Source organism: Zosterops lateralis, assembly GCF_965231275.1.
Source record: "Zosterops lateralis genome assembly, chromosome: 1".
NCBI lineage: Eukaryota > Metazoa > Chordata > Aves > Passeriformes > Zosteropidae > Zosterops > Zosterops lateralis.
Window position 1 is genome coordinate 41643617 of NC_139762.1, and position 16990 is coordinate 41660606.

The 16990-nt window shown below is 37.1% G+C and overlaps 1 protein-coding gene across 2 annotated transcripts in view; it reads left to right on the forward strand.

Moving 5' to 3' along the window:
• LOC310916695 (uncharacterized protein) overlaps nucleotides 1-16990 on the forward strand; it is a 260046-nt gene that overhangs the window by 213697 nt on the left and 29359 nt on the right. The window lies entirely within an intron of this gene.

Consider the following 16990-nt stretch of genomic DNA (forward strand, 5'->3'; position numbering starts at 1 on the left):
AGTGTTGTTGTGTGTTTTAATTTGACAGTCGTGAAAGGGTCACAGCTATAGGCTGATGGTGAGCTTTGTCATATTAGTATTGTTGACTGCTTAAAGAAGAGCCTTTTCATTCATGTAGTTTCTGGTTTTGAAAGACCCCAAGAGAGTTAATGGGGAAAGATCTCATTAGTGTAAGCAATCTTCCTTTCTTCCCCACCCCACACTTTGCTGTTTTAATTTGATTTTGTTTTAAGAATTTAATTTAATTTGTTGTTTGGGTTTAAACTTAGCTTTGGACATTTGGTTATAGAACTTCTTAAAGGACATAGCATCTTAACTTCCTGCCATGTATGCATAATGAAGTTTTTCCATCCTATAGTGAATTCCAATAGGGAAATGGGAAAATGCAGCTTTTGGTACAGAATGGAAATTGTGCCATGCAGGCTTATTGCAAGATCTTTGTGATTTTATTTAGATTTGCTATCTTACCTGCCAACAGACTTCTGACTGGAAATTTGGGTTAGAAATTGTCTCAAATATTAACATGATAATTGAAATAAAGGAGAGGAATAAATTTATAAAATCTTACTTTTTTATGAGATGATGAGTTCTCAGAATAAATTAAACATCTCTATGGATTCTTCTGTTTGCTCACTTCCATCATGGTGTCATTGAAAATGATAAAAACTGTTGTAAAGAAATAAAAAGTATTTGACATCAAAAGAGCATATATTTTCCTGGTTTAGAATGATGGCTCAAAAAGAGTCCCATGACAGCTTAATTTATCTTAAACTGTGGGTATTCAAATCATTAACTACTCCTTAACTTTTTTCATTTAGAATAAACACTATCCCCTTTGTGACTCAGGCTTTGACTCTGCTTAGCAAAAGAGCATACGAGAAGAATGCTCTACTTCCTGGGAGAGAGATAAAAAACTGAACTGAAATTTCAGTCTTTTCAAGCTACTTCCACAATTCCTCTTTCCTTTGTTTAGACTAAAGTTGAAGGTAGCTCCACTAGAACTGTAGTACAATATCTGTATGTTGTAAACATACAATCTGTACAATATTTGTTTTCATTGAGCATCCTAATATGTAGTCACTGGAAGTGATACGTTAGTCTGGAAGTTGATTTATCTGATTGCTGGAAAACAGAGATTTTAGAATGTACGAAATTTCATAAACCTTTGTGCAGATTGGTCAATTAGTCCTGCTCTCAGTGTCCCTGGGTTCAAACATTTACAAAACTTGGCATATTTCTTGGTTCCAGCTCATCTGTTTGTGCAAAGCTACTCAGCAGAGATCAGACAGATTGCTTAAGCTGGTGGTAAGAAGTTGTACAGGTTAGCTGCCATTGCAGTGCCCACCACTGTGGTCACACACTTTTTCCATACCTTCCCTACTTCTGTATTCTCTGAGGGTGAAACCATAAGCAGGGCCTAGGCAAGGCCCTCCAGGAAATCCAGCTCCTCCCTTCTGCAGCACCAAATCAAGTTCAAGTTCCTAAGGGAAAAAAAAAAAGCGCCTTAATATTTGGTTGGATATCTGTTTCATTGCATATGATAAAGTTAGAATTAATCTGGTTCCTGTTTCTAATTTGGATTTGTTTAATCTGAGCTCAAACCAACCTTTTTGTGGTAAATGACAAAAATAAAAGCTGGATACAGGGAAGCTCCTTTATTCGTGAATCTTCCCAATATTATGTGCTCAACTGGATATCTGCTTTACTTCAGAGGATTTTATTTGCCCTCATCTGACACAGGTTCACCAGAACAAGTTGTAGGTTGTAGAGCTGTATGAAGCTGTTTCTGCAAAACCTCCCACATGGAATATGTCTAAAGATCATTGCAGTTCCTTGACACTTTGGAGGCTAACAAACTTACAAGCGCTTTGCAAGTTCAAGGCAGACAAATGTCAGGGAGTTGGATCTGCCCTTGAAGTACTTAAAGATATTAGTCCCTGAAGACAGTGCCAAGAGAAAAGCTTTGAATTTCTCTACTGTTTGGAGAAAAGCTGAATGAGACAAAAAAAGATTCATTTTAATTGGGCCAAATGTAACAAAAAAATAATCGATTCTCTAATTATTATTTTTTTTTTTAGTCTGAATGAAAGAAAAGATATCTTACAAAGTGCAGTGTTAAGAGACCCTTATGACTCTGGCTGGTCCTGAGTATGTCAGAGCCAATGGTGGTTTTTTTATTTTGTTTTATCAGAGAGCACCCTTGGCATCTCTCTTCCATAATGCTGCAATCATTGATTAAAAGCAATATTTCCACCCTAGGAAAGAAAAGAACAGGAAGTTTGTTTAAACAGGGCAATTTTTCATCTCTTGAGTTATCTAAGGGAAAAATAGAGTGCATATCATCCCAGTCAACAGTGCAATGCAGTTTTTGAACAAACAAGAAGGTGCTAATTTCTAGCTTTACTGGAAAGCAGGATACCCTGCAGAATCTGTATATACTAATGTAAATGATAATGTGGTAGATGGTCCTTACATAGTAAATGATTTTTTGATATTAGGGGCTTGAAATTCTCCTGGCATTCGGATTCGGAGGCTTGCAGCCAGTAAAATACTGCACATAGTGCTGAGAATAGGGGAAGACACCTAGTCATCTAACACGCTTTTCTCTTGAACTTTCTTCACAAAGGAAGATAAAAAATAGACAAAGTAATTCTGATTGTCCCCACTGGGCAAGATAGGAGTCTTTGAGTGATAGTGTCCTTTGAACACTTTCACATCTACACAGGCTTCCTACCCATGCTTTTTCAAAAGTCTCAAAAACTCACTTCCATTTGCTTTCTCCACATTTTGCTGGAAGGATGATAGAATTTCACAGATCCTCAGAAATCTTGTCCACTGAATTAACTCTAACAAATGAACTACTTAGACTGTACTGTTGTTTTAAAGAAATATATCTGTAAAGTGAGCAAACACAGATCTCAGCAGCTTTGGAGTATTCCAACTGAAATTGTAAGGAAGTCTTTTAAACCTTTCTTGGATATTCATGCAGCAGTCTCAGATACCTGCCATGCTCACCTTTGTAAAAGTCAGTCCTTATGAAGGAATTTGGCCATGTGATACTCTCTGATGAAGCAGACAGAACTGTTAGTGTGTTACCCTGCAGGGTTTGAAACCTTTGTTGTGTGCCCATGGGATGATGAATTTAGCTGCGTGTATTAATTTCTCCATGTGCATACATCTCTGTAGCATGTGCAATGTCTTTGAAATCCTTATCTAGATACCCAACCCAGTGTATGTCAGACTTTCAGCTAGAATCTATTCTGCACTCTAACAGGATTTGGTCATGCTCCACTAGATCAGTGACAGCCTTCAAAGCATGATTGGTTAAATCTGTAGAGTTATTATTTGGAGCTCTACACATAATGTTTACAAGCTGTTACAGCTGAGATGTCATATATGGATCAGACAATCAGCTTGCTTAGCAGTCCCCATTCCAACAGTCTGTCCCCAGACTTCTTTCTACAGCTTCTTTAAATGCGTGATTGCTTCTAAAATTATGCTGTTAGTTGGAATGTGAAAATCAGAATTTGAAAAAATGTGATGCAGAGCACAATGAGACACTACTGGCATTCTTCCACTTACTTCTCCAAGCCTTAGTAGGATCTCAAATCTTTAATCTTAGAAATCTTAAGACCCAGTAGAAGGAGCTGTAGCTCCTTTTACACATTTCCACTGACAATCCTTGGATAGAAAAGCAGAAAGGGAGCAAGGCTGTCACTGTGGACAAGTCTAATGGAAGGGCTTACTCACTGTCAGCATGACTATGCAGAGTCCATCGGAAAAATTTCCAGTTCCAGGTAGGTAAGCCTCATTGCTGATGACAGAACTGCCGGACTGCAGCATTGCACAGCTGTAATGCTTTATGTAAACTGACTGTTCTCATCATTACCACACAAATTGGATTAACATCTGTAGGGAGTTCTCAGTGATTGACTGTTTTAACAACTTATTTTGTATACATTTATAAAATTAGAAAAACCTGCCATTTTTATGGGATTAAATATTTACAATTTTTAGAGACCACCTAGGGGTGTGAGATACAATTATCAATTTGCATGGATACATATATATAATGGCTAAATTATTAGTTTTAAGTATATATATATATTTATATATATATAAAACCCGGATCAAGTTTTTGGCTAAAACCTCTGCAGAATGATGTAGGAAGGTTCTCAGTGCAGGGCTGAAGTTGGTTATCAATCTCTACTGTTCTGATGTGATCCTGTTCTCTGCAACATAAACTGAATTAGGGAACACATTTATTTAAGTGGAATATTCTACTCAAAGTTGGTTCTATAACACCAAAATAAGACTGACAGAAGCAATCTACTGATGCATACCAAATTCATAAGATAGACCATAACTCATGTGACCATAAATTATAATGCAAAAATAATGTTTTAAGAAGCATCTTTCTTTAAATTCAGGAAGTATGCAATACATAGCATGGGTGTCCTATTCAGGACAGACCTTTATTTTGCTAGAAATATAAGTAGAACGGATCAGCAACCAAGTTTGGTTTGTTGTTTGTTTTTATCTTTCCAGTGAGTAATTCTGTTGCACCTCTCCTTAGAGAAAAAGGCAGAGCTAAGAGTTAAATGCTTATGCAGTATAATCCTGTCATCACTAATTTCCAAGAGATCTCTTTAAATAAAAGCTGTCACTTTCTGATCTGACTTGAGCCTCCTGCCTGATTCATTTTGTAATGTCACGAACAGTGGATTGTGGATTCATGGAGTAGAGCTGGTCTGATTAGAGAGGAAGAAACTTCTTTTTTACACATGCACATCCTTATAATCAGCAATGATGGGAAAGGAAATAAATAGTACAGTAGGCATGAATTGGAAGTGTCTCTCTGAGAACCTCTCAATTACACTTGAAGTTCTGAAGTCTTGGCTTTCTCTGTCCTTAGTGTTAACACTTTCTTACCCTCATGGGCCTTTCATGTAAGATTGCTCCCTACCATTCTCTAGCCAGTATTTCTTTGGTGTTACTGGCCCTTGCCATTATAATAGCCACAGATGAAAAAATAAGTGGAAATCGGTCCAAGAAATAGGTCCACTGTCGAAGGACCATTGTGCAAAATATCTGCCAGATGCCACTTTGATCACAGTCTAACAGTATATAAAGTGTCAAGGATGTGTTTTGATCTTTTAAAGTTGATGACAGCCCCAGATGTTAATCTGGGGATTAGTTAATCTGGGGAAAGATCAAGCATTGGCTGGAAAGAAGTAGGAAAGAAAGTTCCCAACCAGAAGTAAAGGAGAAGTGTATCCCCAGAAGCTATTTTATGTAGTTGCTGACATGTTCCTTATGAAATTCTGCAAGAACAAGTGAGAGTATAAAATGAAGAGGCAGTTATTAAAGTGGGAATTAAAAAGCTGACATTTCCATTGCTAGGTATCAATTGTGCTATAAGAGAGAAGCTGGGCCAGTTAGGAGAAAAGTAATGAAGGATTGTGGAGAAAGGAATATTTTTAATTGATGAGATGTTGTAGCTATCAGGTGCAATGAGTAGCTTAGTGATCAGCTGCAAATCCATATGCTAACTGCTGACATAAATTATTTATTCTGTTTATCTATTACCTCCATCTACAGGAACAGAGCCTCAAAAACATGAACTTATTAGGCCACAAACGTAAAACACATTTTCACTGTGGCTTGGCTTCTTTGGAGAAGAGAGGGTGGAAAATTCAAACCCCCAAACAAATATGTCTCTTAATTAACTTTTCTCACCATCTGTGCTTACTTATAGCTGAGGCAAGCGGTACCAGTGACTTGTGAGATTGCTTTCAATGCTGCCTCTTTAGGCCAGCTTTTCAAAGCAGCAATCACATGCAGTTAATTCTGATCAGATCAGCTTATCAGCTCAGTTCATTGTAGTGCTTTCATAATAATTCGTGTGTGACAGCCCATTAAAACTTGGCCAGGCCTTTAAAAAAAAAAACAAAAAAAAAACCACCAAAAAAACTCAAAATCCACCAATGTGTTTTACATTCAGCCTTTGAGTTATCCAGCATATTTGTTTTGTGCGTTAAGCTTTGAAATGGAACTTTAGTGAAGGGTTGCAGGGGAAAGTCACCAGCAATACAGAACTCTAGCCAAAGTAGTTTAATGTATTTTACCTCAAAGAGTAGTTTTATTCAAAAATGTGTACATGATGCTGTAATAATTGTGTTAAATGCTGCCTGTGGCTCTGCTTGGCTCCTGCAAAGGGACAGTGCTGTGGATGCTGCCCACCAGATCTGTGGAGTGTGTGAAAGGCCACTGCCTACAGGTGCTTCAGGTTGACCAAGTGAGTTTTTCCTTTCTGGAGTACTTCTGATGGATGGCAATTACAATTTGAAGTTGAATGCCCTGCTCCAAAAGGGCAGTGCCTCTCAGAGAGGAGGGAGAGCACTGATAACACAAAACTCTTCAACTGACTCGCAGCAAATATTTTTCAGAAAGTCTGGGGAAATGGAGAAGTTCCATGTAAGTGAGTTTACAGATTTTTGGTTTCAGAATTCTGGTTTTTATGTGTAAATGTTGGTTTGATATTATTTTTTTTTCCAGTATCCTCTAGTCATATACACATCACAGAGATTTTGTTTTGTCATTGTTTCTCTTAATCTTAACAGACTAAGTTAAGAATTTTGTAGATTGATGTTTGTTGATGCCTTTTGTTGATTTGTTTCCTGTGTGTTGTTTAACAGAAAACAGTCAAATTTTCTGCAAAAAACACAGGACTTTTTTTTTTTTTTTTCCTCAGCAATTAATGCTAACAAGATTGGAAAAAAAATCCTTCATATATAACTAGTGCCCTTATTTTCAAGAAGAAAGATTTCTTCATGGGAAGTATAATTGAGATCTTTGAAGTTACCAAAAGTACTTACACAGATATATCCACAACACTTATTTATTGATAAAATAACTACTGCTGGAAAGTTTATTATCACCTGCAAATGCTATTAAAGTAAACCATTTTAGAGATGGGAACTTTCTGTTTATAAACAGACTGTATGGGAATTTTCTTGCTGATTCTACATTCTTTATTCTTGCATACTAAAGTGGAAGAAAATGCAGAAAGATGGTATTTTTAATAGACTTTAAAAACCCAAACCAGATGCTGCTTTTTTTCTTCCTTCTTTTTTTTTTTTTTAAGAGAAGAAAATTCCCTAAATTTAGACTGTAAAATGGGTTTGTAGGAGGCAGTAAATACAGATCTTAGTAAATGTCTGTAATTTACAGCTACATATATATATATATATACCTATACATATCTTTATATGCATTTCTGTCTGTATTCATGAATGTGTGTCTATATATATGTATATACACACTTCCAGTGTTTGTTTTGGTTTTCTGCTTTAATTTAGCAAATACAAGGTGTATCGTTCTAATTTAGCTTTTCCATCTCATTTTCAGTAAGCCAGACAGGTTGTCTTTAGGATTAGTTAGTTAGGGTGATGAGTTCCTTCAGGCTCCAGAGAAAATCCTGGTATTAGTGCTTGACAGTAGATGCTACAAACTGCCAACCTGTCACATGTTTTGGAGACTCCTGACACTTTTTGAAAGATTGATTATTCCGAAAGGCCAGCAACTGTGTTGCTTTCATTTTAAATAATTAACACGCTCAGGCAACTTCCTTGTATTGCAGCCTCCAAGGGTGAACAGTTTTGGACTAGTCTGAGCAAATACTAATTCAAATAATTTTGCTGATGGACTCTTTCTCTTCTCTCTTAATTTTAATTGGGGTTATCGATTTGATATAAACCCACCCAATTCAGTGAAGGCATAAGGGATAAAATTTTTCTTTTGCACTTAGACTGTCTCCTTGTCTTGAGGATTTATTTACATCAGGGATGCTATTCAACAGCACTGTCAACAGTGACTTCTGTTTACAAAGGAAGATGGAAGAAATGCATGTCTGTGGGAAATATTGATTTGTCAAAATTGAAATGTTCTTTTGATGACATTTCAGGTTTTTTACCCTTGAAAAATTTCAAATGTTGCTTTACTGTAAACCTAAATGCTGACCAAAGATCATTTGTCCCTTGCTGATTTCTGACATATGTTCCACCAGTGATTTGAACAGTCTGTTGAGAGCACATGATCTAAAAAAGATCAAAATCCTAGAGTTCCTTGCATGACTGTGCTTAATTTGTTAAGCAATCTAAATTCTCATCTTTGTCACCTTTGTTGAAATGTTTGCTTTTATTAGCTGGGTATCATCTAAAAGAAACACCTGAGAGACATCGTGATCTGTGTGTCTGTCTTGGGCAAGTTTTTCCATTAATTTCTCTACTTTTGTCCAGTTGAAAGGTTTCTGTGAGAGAACTTTATTTTGAGTAGACTGAAGGTGTTGTGTGGAAGGTATTTCTGCATCACTCTCGAAGGAGGGAGGAAGCTGGACTTTTTGAGAGGGAAAAACAGAGATCCACAAAATAACAGGCTTTATTTGTTTCTGAAATCCAGAGAACAATTCATCACAGTGCTGTGTTGACTTTTTCTTTGATAAGGACTCTATTGACCTCAGATTTGTGTCAAAAATGCTGTAAAAGAAAGTCCCTATCCCAAGGCATGTATTTTCTGATGGGACAGAAAATAGGAAGGGAAGCACCGGCACTGAAAGGGATCCTACCCAATGTCCTACAGCTTTTGGAGGAAATGAATGGCAGTAAGCTTTTGTTTTAATTCATTCCAGGTTGGTATCTTATCTATCAAACCGGGCTCTTTTCTGTATTTTTTCCAATTATTATAACTAGGCAGTGTTTGCTTTTGTTCTAAAACTTGTGACTATAAGGTGATGGAGGCGTTTTAGTGAAGCCCTAAAGTTCTAGCTGAAAGCAGGTATGGTTAGTTATGTTCTTTGCTTTCCACCAGTATCTCTCCTGTGCTGTATCAGGATCTCATTAAGGATGTCAAACACAGACATTTGTGCTTTTAGGCAAAGAGACTTGCTTTCTGCAAGGGCATCTCCCCTCAAAGCATCACCCCTTTGTTTCCTTTTTTTCTGCTTTTATTTTATTTGGGAGCTGTCAATATTTTAATATAATTTTCCATGTCATTTACCTTTTTAGCTGTAAGATGGACTCCCTGGATTTTGCTGAATAGACTGGCTACCTTTAGGTTTCACAAGGAGCAGAATATTTTTTTTATTTATGTACAAATACCTTTCTTCCTTGGGTATACAGTCAGCTTCCCTGCAAGAGGAAAAACATTGTAAGGTTCTAGAAATATTACAAAGGTCTTTGCAGAGATTCTCTACAGTTTTTTCACCTTTCATGCTTTTTTCTTGTCTTTTGAGCATTAGCCCTCTGGCATGATCAGGTGCTGGGAATTTCCTGGCACCAAAGGCAAGTGCTCTGTTGAGGCTCTGTCCTTCTGCCCTGGTGACCTGTCCCTGGATGCCTGCCAGCATGGCTTGCTCTGCTGAAACCAGAGCTGCTGCAGATCTCTCTGCCAGCTGCTTGCAGTCAGGGAGAGCAAAACTCAGCCTTTATGTATAGCATGGTTGCAAAATCTTTACAGTTGGACTCTGTCTTAAAGATCTTTCCCAACCTAAATGATGCCACAAATCTGTGACACAGTGTCAAGGTTGTCAGGAAGTTCTAGCATCTTCACTTCTGCTCTGCGCTAGGTTCTCCTACTGCATCTCTGTGTGGTCTTGGGAAAGCCATGTGGTTTTATTTGTTCCCTCATCCTACTTTATTTCTTTGTTTGTATCCTATAAATAAGAACATTTGCCCACAAACACTTAGATGTGTCATTGAGCTTTTTTTTTTTTTTTTTTTTTTTTTTTTTATTTTTTTTTTTTATTTTTGTATTGTCAATGCTTTATTTTAAAAGTAGGATCTTTTCAACTTCTAGAAAGCACCTCAGTTTTTTGCTTTGTTATCAAGGCAGTCTCTCTTTGAAGACTTCATTTTCTTCAGAAGCTGCGTTCACAGAAATCCTCATATTGTATACAGCTGGGTGAAAGGTTAGATTGAGTTGTTTTCCTGCCAAACTATAAAGTGATTTTCTTTTTAAATCTTTCTTTCCATTTGGCTGCTACTTAATGTCTTTTGTCTGCTTAAGGAGGACAGGTGCAATTATTCACCTCTGAGTCCTGGGAAAGAAATAGTAATTCAGCATGGTTTCTTAGAAAGGAATGTAATTCACTGCCCCACATACAGTACATTATGCAAGACACACAGAACTGTGAAAGCTGTAGCATTGTAAAGGAGAGCATACGATGAACAATGCCTGATACCAAGTCAAGCTGTTTATTTTAATATTTTGTTTGGGAGCTGGAAAGTAAAAGAATTAATTATATATTGAAGCTTGATAGAATTGCCTTTTCAGTCATTTAAAAATCTCTTGGCACTGCTATGTGAGGGAAAGGATGTGTTAGCATTCTCCAACTAGCTCATTGGGATGTAGATTTTAAAGCAGTGATAGATCCATCATTACTTAGATAATTCATTTTTTTTTCTTTCATCATGATGAAAATGGGGACCAAGATTTCAGAAGTGTAGCTCAGAATCTGTTTCTGAAGAGTGAAAGTTTTCACCCTTTCCTTAAAGAGCAAACCTGTCCACCACTGAGTAAAGATACTCAGGCTATATAGGGGCTTCAGCCCAGAGTGAATATATTCAATAGATAATTAATAACTTAGTGATAGAAGAGATCTGCTCACAGAACAAAATTCTGCATTGGGTAAACAAACAGTTTGTAGCTGTGGTCACACAGAACTGCAGAGTAGCTTTTTCTCATCATACTTGTTACATGAGAATTACACAAAGTGAACAGATTTACTTTTAAGATATTTAATTCAAATTTCAAAAATGAAAAATTTCCCTCCTGTGGGGCAAATAAGTCAGGTTACTGCTTGTGTGTATCATAGTAAAGTCTTTTAATTTCAGTCCATATTTTTACTTGCTGATAAGTTTATGACACTTGTACTTTTCCAGAGAAACCTACGAGGTCAGGTGTGATGCTAAAGGGATGTTGTCATGTAATTTTGAACAGAATCCTTTTTGCTGCTCATAATCAAAAGAGTCAGATGCACTTATCAAATATTTTATTCCCATGAAATGCAAGACAGTGATCTATGGAATAGATACCAGTCTCTTCTGGTAGTTAAATGCTTCCCCACTTCCTCCCACATGCTCAGTTACATCAGGAGCAGAGATATAAACTTGATGCTTTCCAGTAGAGGGTGTCTGAGGCAGAAGTTTGGTCATTTTGACTTTTCTGAAATGTAAAATGGAGTAGTTTTGTGATTCTCTGACATGACTTTTTTGGTCCTCCTCCACACTCCCCTCTACACCTCTCCCCTTCCCCCACCCCGCTCCCCCCTTTTTTTTTTTAACCAGTTGAGTTAATTCAAGATAAAAGGGGCAATGGAAAGAGGACAAGAATTCAGTTTGTTGTTTCTTACAGCCAAGTATCATACAGTAGGCAAACTGACTATGGAAACTGTATCTGCTTACGGTTAAATGTATAATTCCCTTCAGAGAAAATACAGACTGCTGTGTAGATCTAAAAAAATTCTCAGAATTTGGGAATAAAAGGCTTTGCTGCTGTTCCAGGACTGAGTGCACCACATAGCAATCACTTTGCTTTTCTTGAAATGCTAGCGAAGCAGAAAACAAACAAAAAACAAAAAACAAAAAACAAAAAAAAAAAAAAACAAAAAACAAAAACAAAAAAAAATCACATAACATTAATAAAAGAAAGCTAAACGTTATTGTTTTTGTGATGGCTAACTTGTATGGCTTCATGAATAACTGCTTTTTAAAGGGCAACTAGCATTGAAATCTTGTTAACTGACTAAAAATAAATTAAATTATTTTAATGACTACATCCAATTTTGATATTTTATTATAAGATGTTCCATGTGAGTAAATACCTTTTTCTAGTCCTATTAACCTCATAAGGGGTGTCTGCGTAGGTGGTGATCCCTCCGGATAGAGTAACTGGCATGGTTGAAAATATTTTTTCCTTATTTAAGACCAAAAAGAAAGGTGGAGGAGGGAAGTGCAAATATTTTTTTCCTCTGAAAGAGGAAGAATAAACCCACACAGAAAGAAAAATGCCTATCAGATTATGTTTTGGGAAAAATAGCTAAACTGTCTGTAAATAACATGTCAAATATAAAGAAGGAGGGAAAAAACCCCTAAATATAATCTCTTTCAGCAAAAGTGAACCTACATTGTTAGCTATAATATTCTTAAGGACTTTTCCATATTTATATTTGTTCTAAAAAAACCCAATACCCTGCCCCTCACTCACCAAAACCCCCAAAGAAAACCTAAGACCCAACAGAGATGTTATTCCCACTCAATGAATTATTTTTAAACCAGCCCTATACATTTTTAGGAGTCAAGTCTGGAAGAATAAAACCATCTAATTTTACTACATCCAAAATGAAAACACTTCATTCTGTTTTAAACGACAGTGAATAAAATGGAATTGAGAAGCAGATGTAAACAAGGCTAGTGATCACAAAGTATTAGTTGCTGGTCCAAACAGGGAACTGGAGAAGAAACTTAAGAGTAATTTTGTGCAAATTACATACTGTAAGGAGAAGATTTTTTTATTGCTTCATACAATTCTTAAATTTTACGAGGAAGGGAAGGTTTCTTCAATGAAATCACTAACTACAGTTGTGTTCAGTGATGGCATTGGTATCAGCAGATCTGCAGCTGAGTGTGAGACTCCTTGCTGATATATTGGACATTTATAATGCAGATTCCAGTCTCTATTGCTTTGCAAAATGTCTTCCACTGATATTTCACTTTTGTTTTTGCCTCTCTAAAGCCCCCAAAATATATACTTGCAGTTTCTGTCTGGAAAATACAATCAGCCAAGCTCTCACATGACCACAGGTGATGAAGTCCCACTGGCCTCAACCAAGACATTCCTGTTTGTATTCACTGATGATCAAAAGTAGATGGAAGGTATTTGATGCCAACGTGCACTTCTTTGCCTTTGTGTTTTTATTATCTATTGTATCAACACACTGAAACAAGCCCGGTTCAGGTGGTTCTGAAGAGGCAAAATGACTCTGAGTTTTGCCTTGACCTTGTTGCTTTGACCATGTGTATAGACATTGCTCTTTTCTGTCCTCATCTGGCTTTTGAGATCATGGGAGAAAGGAAAATACCTTTTCCACATGAGGCAAAGAGATTTGTTTGTTTGTTTGTTTTGCTTCCCACTATTTTCTTTGCTATGTTTTGTTCTTTCACAGGTGAAAGTATCCCCTGCCTACCTATGGGGATTTTAAGAAAATAATCCTTTAATATGGAAGTGTTTATGTTCTCATTAAGGGGTGAACATAACATCGATTTCCTGTACCCTCACCCAAAATCTAATTGCAAACTGTAGTGACTGGAGATAAGTATGCCCACCAGGTTTAGTGCTGTTTTATTAGTTTAATTAGGCTTTGGGTTTAAGGTGTTTCATGAGAAGAAAAGGGCTTCTCAATAGTTGGGTTAAAAAGGCAGAGAGAAACAACAGCCGTAAGGGCACTTTCCCATGTACTTGAGCATGATTAAATGTAGCAGGGGTTTCTTCCTTCACTGAGTAAATTACCTTTGTCCCACGTGTATATTGATATAAACTTTAAACATTTGCCTTTGCAATATATCTCAAGCTGCTTCTCTTGCTGCTCAGGGTCAAGAGAGAAATTCATGAATGCTGACAGGAAAGTCTCTCTAGGTATAAGGAATAGGTATACAGTTTCTCAGATAAACAGAAGATTCAGATTGTCAAATTCCTTGTGTGTTTACTTTCAAGCAATACACACAGCAAATAAAGCAACCTTTTCACCAGATTTATATTAGTGATTTAGATGCCACATCATTTTTCTAGTGTCGTACATAAAAAAATTTCTTGAAAAATCTGCTTCCATGTAAAGATTGTTTAATCCTGCTATGGTGATTCAGAAAAAAGACTGGTTTGGGTTATTTGTTACTATTTTAGAAGCCAAAAGATCTGAGTCTTCAAGAAACTCTACCTGACACTGCCAGATGCTACTCAAGTGATAGTTGCATCAAGGCGCCACAGGGTTTTAATAAGAAATCTGTATTTTTTTTTTCTTTCAGTGTAGGAATATGAGATCAGTTCATAAACTTTTAATTTTCTCTCCTAAATGTCCCATCTCTTGAAATATTTTTCTTCTCTGTAGCATTATGACAGATTTAAGACCCCAGCTGAAGCATGACATTAATAAATTAATACATGATCTACTTAATCCAAATGTAATTTGTTAAAATTTGTTCAGAATCGTGTCTAACAGGCATATATATATTTTAAAATTCTCTAGATCTTATCTCTTCTATTTAGAATTACTTCAAACTATTTGGGACTGCTAAATGTTGGATATTTATTAAATAGAGTACCAATATATTCCTATACTTTAAAATTTTCTAGTATTAGAACAAATACAAAGTTTCCTTGGTTTAATATTAAGGTGACATAAATTTGTGATGTGCTTTTCAGTCAAGCTGAAGATATTTTCTTGGACCCTGTTCTCATAAAAACATGACTAACAGTTATAAAGAAAATATAATGGCTCAAACATTTAGACACTAATACTTTTAGACACTTAAATGAGTGTGTAAACTTTTAGACACTAAAATGAGACCAAACCAACTCTAACAAAATGCCTCTGGGTGCATCCATTCAGCCTATGCCTTAGTGACTGTGCTTCCCAGACTTCACAGAATCACAGAATGGGTCAGGTTGGAAAGGACCACAGTGGGGTCATCTGGTCCAAGCTCTCTGCTCAAGAAGGGCAACCCCAGAGCACATGGCACAGGATTGTGTCCAGGTGGTTCTTGAATATCTTCAGGGTTGAAGACTCCACAACCTCTGGGCTTCTCTATGGAAGCAAGAGCAAGGTGGCATTTAGGCCTGTGGGGCTGTGCCATGTGGTGACAATTCACCCCACAGAAGTCCCTGACTAGCAGGAGCTCCTGGCATGGCTCTTATGCCAACACCAATCTACACTGGGTCCTAAAATATCTTAAATTATCTTTACTTAACAGCAAGCGTTTTATCTGCATTTCTGACTGAGAAGTACTTCAATGAATATCCTTGTTCATTAGCAACACACTAGTTTAAAACATTTGTTCCATTTAACCACTCTTTAAGCATGCTACTTCTAGCTCATGCTCTGAACGCACTATTTGATAATGATGGTGAGCAGGTAACTTCAATCATATCACTAATAATCGCCTTAACCAATCTATTGTGCTGCTGAACAGATTGAGTCAATGCAGAAAGCACAGAGGTTTAGAAGCAGTTCCCCTACAAGAAAAGTGTAAGACCAATGTACATTGATTCAGATTAAAAAAAAAAAAAAAAGGCAAATTGCTGATCTGAACAGAAATATATGCCAGTCAGAATCAATATTGGCCTCGATGAGATTTATTTTGTTGGAGAAAAGGATCTAATATTCAGGAGACACTTGAGCTGTGGTACTTGTTGAGTATTGTTTATTCAGGCAGTTGAATTGTTGGGCTGAAGCAGGGAAGGTTTATTAGCCCTGCCTTGGGCATCAAACTATTAGATTTCATGTAATTTCAGCAGGTTTCTAGGAAATATTTTACACCTTCATGAGTAAATTTGAAATTTTGGGCACTGGGAAACTGCATGAGCATTGTATTTTTCATACCATTTTCCAAATACTGCTTAGTTCCTTGAGACCATAATGTTTTTATTATGATAAGCATTATTTGTCCCTCTGTACTGTTGGTGCTCATTTTCTTTTTAAGGAGAATATAAGAATGAGTGCTGACATGAGGTACTGCATAACTCTGTTAAAAATAAAAAGGGGAGGGAATGGTGGAGAGCTGCCTCAGACAGATGAAAAATGCCCACTATGTCAAGGAAAATATATTCCCCAGTGTCATTTCATGCACTGCAGGGGTCTGTTTTCTTGAGTCCAATGAAAAAGTGTAATCTCAAGAAAACCATTTTCTGCTTAATGTGGGAAAGAAGAATAAAGCAACTTTTTATTCTACTTTTATACAATCTTGTCAGAAAAGAGAGGTGGATGAAGAACTACAATCTTTAGAGATGCCATCAAGACTCCCTAAACACAAGCCTTATCAACCCCAGTCTGGAATCATGTCAAATTTCACAAATTAAGCAAGACTGGATTCTTCTTTGGACATCTCCAAGGAAAACCCATGACACAATAGGAACTAACGTGAACAATTCTTTAAGCAGATATCTTTTTTTCCTCTGAGTGAATAGTGATGAGATGAATATGGAGAAAGTATGCAAGGCCTCCCTTCCATTCCCTGGAAGAGGTTCTCTACCAACCTTTTCACCCTACCAAAATTAACGCTTGCTCTGACCTATTTTCATATTTTTTACTCCTTGTGCTCTGTGCCAGAGAGCAGGCACAGAGCAACACTGAGAGTTCATGCACCCGCCTGCAAAGAGATGGAATGTGATGCAAGAACAAGCTAAGACAGGAGAATTGATCTCTTCAATATCCCAGTGGCAAGCACATGGTGTTCAGCTCCTAAATGAGTCTAAACAAAAGGTCCTGTGCCCTTTGAAATGTTGTGGGGTTATTCTTCCTTGCCTACAGCTCCCGCTCTGGAGGACCACAAGTGTCCTGTAGGTTTTTTGTGATACCTGCCAGATCTCTGTGGTTGCTGGGGGTACTCCAGGGCATCTCAAATGGCACTAGGCAGCTATAATTAGGCAACTTGATCAAGCCCTTAGTTCCTAGGCCTGCTTTGCCAAATATCTAATTTTAGCTTGTCAGTGATGCCATGAGTGGACATTTCAGATGCTGCAGAAAATGAGAATTGCCACCATATGACTCACTGAATCTGCCAACCCAAATGAAGTGCTCAGCAAAGCATGAAAAATCCAAAGACCAGAACCTGCAAATGGGAGTGTACCCCTGCAAATGAACTTATTTTTGGCTAGTGACTTTGCTTGCATTGGATTTTGTGTATCGAAGGGAAGAGTGATGTGCAGTAGTAAAAGCAAA